Source organism: Neophocaena asiaeorientalis, unplaced genomic scaffold (assembly GCF_003031525.2).
Source record: "Neophocaena asiaeorientalis asiaeorientalis breed wild unplaced genomic scaffold, Neophocaena_asiaeorientalis_V1.1 scaffold14, whole genome shotgun sequence".
Taxonomy (NCBI): domain Eukaryota; kingdom Metazoa; phylum Chordata; class Mammalia; order Artiodactyla; family Phocoenidae; genus Neophocaena; species Neophocaena asiaeorientalis.
This window is the reverse complement of record NW_020175192.1, coordinates 5,611,332-5,621,353: the sequence shown is the minus strand read 5'-3', so window position 1 is coordinate 5,621,353 and position 10,022 is coordinate 5,611,332.

The following is a 10,022-nucleotide window of genomic DNA, read 5'->3' as shown; positions in this document are numbered from 1 at the left end:
ACAAATGCTTGAGGTTTGCCTTGACGTCAGGCTCCCTGCCTCATGCTTTGCAGAGGGAGAGCCTCCACCTGGCCTAGTGCCCCAGGGTGACCCCAAACACTCCAGGCTAGTCTGGGTCGTCCTCCACCTCTCCAGCCACCCAGAATAATGCCCGCGACCTCCTCCAGCAGCTTTTGGCTCCTCTTCTGTTTTCTTCAGTGCTGCTTCAGGCCTCCCTGGGGTGTGATGGGCACAGATGTGTGAGCCTCGGTGCTGAGACAGGGAGACCAGAGACTGACATCCATGCAACTCATCCACCACAGCAAACGGGGGCAGGTGCGGCAGGTGCAGTGAGAGGGGCGTCCGGAGAGCTGGGGCCCAGCCAGGCTGCTCCAGTGAGCACCCCTGTTACAGCACAGAAAGGAAGAAGACCAGCGAGCCCTCCTGCCACACACACACACACACACACACACACACACACACACACAAACTCTTCTTTTGGCCAGAGCTGCTTCTCCTTCCTCCAGGGCCTGAATACTCTGACCCCAGTGGGGCTCAGGGAGAGGGGTGCTGGCCTGCAACTGGGCCCCATCCTCTCGGCTGCCTCTGGAAACAAAAGGCTATGGATGGAGCAGAGCAGAAGCAAGAATAACTACAATTCTGCAGCCCATGAAAGGACAACCACATTCACAGAAAGAGAGACAAAATGAAAAGGCAGAGGACTATGTACCAGATGAAGGAACAAGATAAAACCCCAGAAAAACAACTAAATGAAGTGGAGATAGGAAACTTTCCAGAAAAAGCATTCAGAATAATGATGGTGAAGATGATCCAGGACCTCAGAAAAAGAATGGAGGCAAAGATTGAGAAGATGCAAGAAATGTTTAACAAACACCTAGAAGAATTAAAGAACAAACACCTAGAAGAATTAAAGAACAAACACCTAGAAGAATTAAAGAACAAACACCTAGAAGAATTAAAGAACAAACACCTAGGGCTTCCCTGGTGGCGCAGTGGTTGAGAGTCTGCCTGCTGATGCAGAGGACACGGGTTCGTGCCCCGGTCCGGGAAGATCCCACATGTCGCGGAGCGGCTGGGCCCGTGAGCCATGGCTGTTGAGCCTGCGCGTCCGGAGCCTGTGCTCCGCAATGGGAGAGGCCAAAACAGTGAGAGGCCCGCGTACTGAAAAAAAAAAAAAAAAAAAAGTTACAAAGAACAAACACCTAGAAGAATTAAAGAACAAACACCTAGAAGAATTAAAGAACAAACAAACAGGTGAGCAATACAGTAACTGAAATGAAAACTACACTAGAAGGAATCAATAGCAGAATAACTGAGGCAGAAGAACGGATAAGTGACCTGGAAGACAGAATGGTGGAATTTACTGCTGCGGAACAGAATAAAGAAAAAAGAATGAAAAGAAATGAAGACAGCATAAGAGACCTCTGGGACAACATTAAACGCAACAACATTTGCATTATAGGGGTCCCAGAAGGAGAAGAGAGAGAGAAAGGACCCGAGAAAATATTTGAAGAGATTATAGTTGAAAACTTCCCTAACATGGGAAAGGAAATAGCCACCCAAATCCAGGAAGTGCAGAGCCCCAGGCAGGATAAACCCAAGGAGAAACACACTGAGACATAGTAATCAAACTGACAACAATTAAAGACAAAGAAAAATTATTGAAAGCCACAAGAGAAAAACAACAAATAACATAAAAGAGAACTCGCATAAGGTTAACAGCTGATTTCTCAGCAGAAACTCTACAAGCCAGAAGGGAGTGGCATGATATACTTAAAGTGATGAAAGGGAAGAACCTACAACCAAGATTACGGGCTCATTCAGATTTGACGGACAAATCAAAAGCTTTACAGACAAGCAAAAGCTAAGAGAATTCAGCACCACCAAACCAGCTCTACAACAAATGCTAAAGGAACTTCTCTAAGTGGGAAACACAAGAGAAGAAAAGAACATACAAAAACAAACCCATAACAATTAAGAAAGTGGTAATAGGAACATACATATCGATAATTACCTTAAACGTGAATGGATTAAATGCTCCAACCAAAAGACACAGGCTCACTGAATGGATACAAAAACAAGATCCTTATATATGCTGTCTACAAGAGACCCACTTCAGACCTACGGACACATGCAGACTGAAAATGAGGGGATGGAAAAAGATATCCCATGCAAATGGAAATCAAAAGAAAGCTGGAGTAGCAATACTCATATCAGGTAAAATAGACTTTAAACTAAAGAATGCTACAAGAGACAAGGAAGGACACTACATAATGATCAAGGGATCAATCCAAGAAGAAGATAAAACAGTTATAAATACATATGCACCCAACACAGGAGCACCTGAGTACATAAGGCAACTGCTAACAGCTATAAAAGAGGAAATCCACAGTAACACAATAATAGTGGAGGACTTTAACACCTCACTTACACCAATGAACAGATCATCCAAACAGAAAATTAATAAGAAACACAAGCTTTAAATGACACAATAGACCAGATAGATTTAATTGATATTTATAGGACATTCCATCCAAAAACAACAGATTACACTTTCTTCTCAAGTGCACATGGAACATTCTCCAGGATAGATCATATCTTGGGTCACAAATCAAGCCTCAGTAAGTTTAAGAAAATTGAAATCATATCAAGCATCTTTTCCAACCATGACGCTATGAGATAAGAAATCAATTACAGGGAAAAAAAATGTAAAAAATACAAACACATGGAGGCTAGACAATACATTACTAAATAACCAAGAGATAACTGAAGAAATCAAAGAGGAAATCAAAAAATACCTAGAGACAAATAGATAACAAAAACACGACGATCCAAAACCTATGGGATGCAGCAGAAGCAGTTCTAAGAGGGAAGTTTATATCAATACAAGCCTACCTCAAGAAACAAGAAAAATCTCAAGTAAACAATCTAACCTTACACCTAAAGGAACTAGAGAAAGAAGAAGAAACAAAACCCAAAGTTAGTAGAAGGAAAGAAATCATAAAGATCAGAGCAAAAATAAATGAAATAGAAACAAAGAAAACAATAGCAAAGATCAATAAAACTAAAAGCTGCTTCTCTGAGAAGATAAACAAAATTGATAAAACTTTAGCCAGGCTCATCAAGAAAAAGAGGGAGAGGACTCAAATCAATAAAATTAGAAATGAGAAAGGAGAAGTTACAACAGACACCGCAAAAATACAAAGCATCCTAAGAGACTACTACAAGCAACTCTATGCCAATAAAATGGACAACCTGGAAGAAATGGACAAATGCTAAAAAAGGCATAACCTTCCAAGACTGAACCAGGAAGAAACAGAAAATACGAACTGACCAATCACAAGTAATGAAATTGAAACTAATTAAAAATCTTCCAGGGCTTCCTGGTGGCGCAGTGGTTAAATATCCGCCTGCCAATGCAGGGGACACAGGTTCAAGCCCTGGTCCTGGAAGATCCCACATGCCGCGGAGCAACTAAGCCTGTGTGCCACAACTACTGAGCCTGTGCTCTAGAGCCCTTGAGCCACAACTACTGAGCCCGTGTGCTGCAACTACTGAAGCCTGCATGCCTAGAGCCCGTGCTCCAAAACAAGGGAAGCCACCGCAATGAGAAGCCCGTGCACTGCAATGAAGAGTAGACCCTGGGCTTCCCTGGTGGCGCAGTGGTTGAGAGTCCGCCTGCCGATGCAGGGGACAAGGGTTCGTGCCCCGGTCCGGGAAGATCCCACATGCCGCGGAGCGGCTGGGCCCGTGAGCCATGGCCGATGAGCCTGTGCGTCTGGAGCCTGTGCTCCGCAATGGGATAGGCCACAACCATGAGAGGCCCGTACAGCAGGAGAAAAAAAAGAAAAAAAAAAGAGTAGACCCTGCCCACCACAGCAGACCCTGCTGCAGCGAAGACCCAATGCACCCAAAAATAAATAAATAATTAATTTTTAAAAAAATCTTCCAACAAACAAAAGTCCAGGACCAGATGGCTTCACAGGTGAATTCTATCATCTAATCAATGAATTTGGTAAAGTTGCAGGATACAAAATTAATGAACAAAAATCTCTTGCATTCCTATACACTAACACCAAAAATCAGAAAGAGAAATTAAGGAAACAATCCCATTCACCATTGCAACAAAAAGAATAAAATACCTAGGAATAAACCTACCTAGGGAGACAAAAGACCTGTACTCAGAAAACTATAAGACACTGATGAAAGAAATCAAAGATGACACAAACAGATGGAGAGATATACCATGTTCTTTGATTGGAAGAATCAATATTGTGAAAATAACTATACTACCCAAAGCAATCTACAGATTCAGTGCAATCCCTATCAAACTACCAGTGGCATCTTTTACAGAACTAGAACAAAAAATCTTAAAATTTGTATGGAGACACAAAAGACCCCGAATAGCCAAAGCAGTCTTGAGGGAAAAAAACGGAGCTGGAAGAATCAGACCCACTAACTTCGGACTATACTACAAAGTTACAGTAATCAAGACAATATGATACTGGCACAAAAACAGAAATATAGATCAGTGGAACAGGATAGAAACCCCAGAGATAAACCCATTCACCTATGGTCAACTAAACTATGACAAAGGAGGCAAGGATGTACAATGGAGAAAAGACAGCCTCTTCAATAAGTGGTGCTGGGAAAACTGGACAGCTACATGTAAAAGAATGAAATTAGAACACTCCCTAAATTGGGCGATTGGGATTGACATGTATACACTGATGTGTATAAAATTGATGACTAATAAGAACATGCTGTATAAAAAAGTTAATAAAATTAAATTTTAAAAAAACATTCCCTAACACCATACACAAAAATAAACTCAAAATGGATTAGAGACCTAAATGTAAGATTGGACACTATAAAACTCTTAGAGGAAAATATAGGAAGAACACTCTTCGACATAAATCACAGCAAGATCTTTTTTGATCCACCTCCTAGAGTAATGGAAATAAAAACAAAAATTAAAAAATGGGACCTAATGAAACTTAGAAGCTTTTGCAAAGCAAAGGAAGCTACAAACAAGACGAAAAGGCAACCCTCAGAATGGGAGAAAATATTTGCAAACGAATCAACAGACAAAACATTACTCTCCAAAATATATAAACAGCTCATGCAGCTCAATATTTAAAAAAACAACCCAATCCAAAAACGGGCAGAAGACCTAAATAGGCATTTCTCCAAAGAAGACATACAGATGGCCAAGAAGCACATGAAAAGCTGCTCAACATCACTAATTATTAGAGAAATGCAAATCAAAGCTACAATGAGGTATCACCTCACACCAGTTAGAATGGACATCATCAGAAAATCTACAAACAACAAATGCTGGAGAGGGTGTGGAGAAAAGGGAACCCTCTTGCACTGTTGGTGGGAATGTAAATTGATACAGCCACTATGGAGAACAGTATGGAGGTTCCTTAAAAAACTAAAAATAGAACTACCATACGACCCAGCAACCCCACTACTGGGCACATACCCTGAGAAAACCATAACTCAAATAGAGTCATGTACTACAATGTTCATTGAAGCTCTATTTACAATAGCCAGGACATGGAAGCAACCTAAGTGTCCACTGACAGATGAACGGATAAAGAAGATGTGGTACATATATACAAAGGAATATTACTTAGCCATAAAAAGGAATGAAATTGGGGCATTTGTAGAGACATGGATGGATCTAGAGACTGTCATACAGACTGAACTAAGTCAGAAACAGAAAAAGAAACATCGTATATTAACGCATATATGTGGTGCCTAGAAAAATGGTACAGATGAATCGGTTTGCAGGGCAGAAATAGAGACACAGATGTAGAGAACAAACACATGGACACCAAGGGGGGAAAGTGGAGAGGGGGTTGGTGGTGCTGGGATGAATTGGGAGATTGGGATTGACATGTATACACTGATATGTATATAATAGATAACTAGTAAGAACCTGCTATATAAAAAAAATAAAATTCAAAGCAAAAAAAAAAGATTACTTAGAGATAATGGAGATAAATCTAAAATACAGTCAGCTAAAAGAGTTGAAAATAGTTGCCTCTGAGAAAGCGGAAATGGGGGAAAAGGTAGCGGGCTGCCTTCTGTTTTCATAGAAAACCTTATAATACTTGTTATTTCTTTAAGCCATGCATATGTATAACTTCTGTTTTTAAAAGAATATAAGTTTCCTGATGGCAGGGACAAAAAAAGAAAAAAGGATGGAGCAGCCCCTGGGTCACGGGGGGAGGTCCTAGGAGAACAGATCACAGACCCCAAGGAGCCCCAGAGCCAGATGGGAAGCCAGGCCATGATGCGCACGGCCGCCCCAGCCCAGCAGAAAAGCCCCTCCCTCCGTGCCCTGATGAGAGGCCTCCTAGATCCTGATCCACCTGGGAGACCCGGAGCAAGAGAGACGCAACCGTCCTGAGCTCTGAGCAGCCAGGCAGCTCACCGCGGGGCTTCAGGGGCTGGCCAGGGAGAGGCAGCGGCAGAAGGCGCGCCCTCACCCCTCCCAGCCTCCCCCCGACTCCCTCCAGTGACAGAGGCCTGTCGTCTCCCAGCCTCCCTCCTGGCCTGGCCGAGGCCTGATTATCCTCTGGGCAGCTTAGCCATTACCTCCTCAGAGGCCTGTCCTGATCACCAGTGGACACTAAGGGCCTTCCACCCCCATTATTCCCCCTAACGGCCCCCTTCCCTTCACGGCTCTCATCACGGTGTGTCATTATAGACTCATCTGTGTCCTACTTTGTTCCATCCCGGCCTCTCCTGCTGGACTGTCAACTCCATGACGCAGCAAGCTGGACCCCCAGCTCCGAGCACAGTGATGGGCCAAACTCTTGATTCGTTCCCCAGATCTGATCCTTCCTGAGTCTTCTCCAGCTTCCTAAGTGGGGATTCCATTCCCACAGCCTAAGCCAGACACCTAGGGGTCATTCTGGACAAATTTTTCTCACCCCGCTCTCTGTGTCAGGGATCCCGCTGGACTCGCTTTCCACCCACATCCAGGACCCAGCCTCCCCCCACCTCCTCTTTCACCTCCTCGTCCACTGCACTGTCGCACTGGCCTCGGACATGGTCTCCCAATCGCCGTGCTCCTCCCGCCAGAATCATCCGCCCAGGAGGCAGAGAGGAGATGTAGAAGTCCAATTCAGATCGGACCACTTCTCTTTTCAAACCCTCTAGGCTTCTCTTCTCATTCAGAATAAAATCCACATCCTTCCTGTGGTCTTCAATACCCAACATGATCTGGACACGAGGTCAGGGGTACTGTGAGGACACCGCCCTCTTTCTCTCCCTCTCGCACCCTGTGCTGCAGCCACGCTGGTCCCTAACTCTTCCTTGACTGATCACAGATGGCGCTCTCCCATGGTGCTGCCACTTGCCATGGCCTCGGCATGGAGTGCTCTGTCCCCCAAAATCCATGGGCCTGTTCCCTCATTCCTTCAGAATTCTTCTCCAAGAGCCTATGCTCAGAGAGGTCTTCCCCATCATTCTTTTGTTTTTTATTGAAGTATAATTGATGTACAATATTATATAAGTTACAGGTGTACAATATAGTGAGTCACAATTTTTAAAGATTATACTCTATTTAGAGTTATTATAAAATAGTGGCTATATTCCCTATGTTGTACAATATATCCTTGTAGGTTATTTTATACAAAATTGTACCTCTTACTCCCCTACCCCTGTATTGTCCCTCCCCGCTTCCCTCTCCCCACTGGTAACCACTAGTTTGTTCTTTATATCTGTGAGTCTGCGTCTTTTTTGTTATATTCACTAGTTTGTTTAATTTTGTAGGTTCCACATATAAGTGATATCACACAGTATTTGTCTTTCTCTGACTTATTTCACTTAGTGTACTACCCTCCAAGCCCATCTATGCTGTTGCAAATGGCAAAACTTTATTCTTTTTTATGGCTGAGTAGTATTCCATTGTGTGTGTGTGTGTGTGTGTGTGTGTGTGTGTGTGTGTCTGTGTGTGTACACAACAGCTTCTTTATCCATTCATCCGCTGATGGACACTTAGGTTGCTTCCATCCTCCTGTCATTCTTTGTTCCCTTACCCTGTTTAATTTTGCTTCATTGGTCTTATCCCCACCCACTAGATTATACATATTTATTGATTTATTTACATATTATCTGGTTCCCTCTGCTATAACGTTAGCTCCATGAGACCACAAACTTTACCTTCTACGCACTGACTGCTGTATCTTCAGTGCCCGAAACAGTATTGGGCACATAGTAGATGCCCAATAAATGTTGTTTAAATAAGTAAGATCTCAGGAACACTTTGCTGAACAAATTAATTAAATGTCTCTTCTATTTGTTGGGCACTAAAACTGGCTGGGAATCATAGAAATAAGGAAAATAATAGCCTCTTCTAGGATCTTCCATCCTAGTGGAAGACTCATGTAAACAGTGAACTATAACACAGGACAAAACTAAGCAGGGATCAATAACAAAACAGCAGCAGGCCCTACTAACGTTTACTGAGTGTGTGACTGTGTCAGGCCGGAGTGTTTTCTGACTCCAATCAACTCTCCGATTCTCCAGCACCTCCTGGGTGTCCTATAATTTAATTTGATTTTGACACCGACTGCCCGGCACAGACCACGCAAGCTAAGGGCTCAGTCCCACAAGACTGCCTCTACTTCAGATGCCATTTACGAGTCCGGGGTCACTGTCCTGCCTTTAAATGAGATTTCCATGACCCCCTCTTCAAGTTCGATAATTTGCTAGAACGGTTCACAGAACTCAGGAAAACACTTTATTCACATTTGCTGGTTCATTATAAAGGATACAACTACGGAACAGCCAAATGGAAGTGATGCATAGGACAGGCTATGGGGAGAAGGAGCGTGGAGCGTCCGTGCCCATCCTGGGCGTGCCACCGTTCCAGCACTGTGACTGTTCAGCACCCCAGAAGCTCTCTGAATCTCAGTGTTCAAGAGTTTTTATAAAGTTGAATCTCCAGTTCCCCCATCCTGTTCCCAGAGGCCAGTGGGTGGGGCTGAGACTGCCAACCCTGGAATCACTAGGTCTTTCTGGTGACCAGCCCCCATCCTGAGGCTAAGAGTACCACCCTCATGAGCAGAAACTCCAGTGTGTCCCAGAGAGGCTCCAGATGAAGAACAGAAGATACTCCTGTCATTCAGGAATTGCAAAGGGTTTTAGGAGCTGGGGGTCAGGAACAAAGACCAAATATATTTTTATAGTATACCACACAGGCACCGTTGACATATAACTGACATCATCATCACAGTCCTCTGAAGTAAATATTCTTTTTTTATCCCCATTTCACAGATGAGAAAACTGAGACCTGGGTAAATTAAGTGAGTTGCCCAGAGTTACGTGATCCATAAAATGGAGAGCCCAGGATTTGAAACTTCAGAGTCTCATGCTCTTAGGCACGGCACTCCTAGTGCAGGAGGTTATCCATCATCTGGGCGAATGTGAGCAGATGTCACTTAAAGGCGAAGTCATATTTTCATGGAGACAGAGATTATGACGCCCTCCTATGAGAGCGTCTAAAGTATACACAGGTACCCTGTATGGGGTGGAGTCTGATCTCCAAAGGGAAGCCCTCGCAGGCCCAAATATTTTTCTCGGTAGCTTCCCACAATTCCTATTCATTCCTTCCGGTTGAGGCATGGGCATTTCTCTGCCCTGAACGCCCAGTGTGACTGTTCCAAAAGGACAGGCAGCTTAGCATAGTCCCCACAGGGAGGAGAGGACAGAGAACTCAGAGGACCCATGGGGGTGGGGGGAGGTGGGAGAAAGGGGTGGGGTTCACAGGTTCTGTGCCTCCGTGTCCTTCTAATGTAAAAGAGCTCTGGAGGGCTGTCACGTCTGCATGATCGATCCAATTATGGGCCATGAGCTCATCCACTGTTACCCTGGGTCTGTGTTAGGATCCTGCCTCTGGAAGACGAGAAGGCACAGAGGGAGCCTGGAAACCTGATAATTAAATTTGAACATCCCCGGGATGGGGGGCACCCTGACAGCCAGGAGAAGAGACCAGGGCCTGG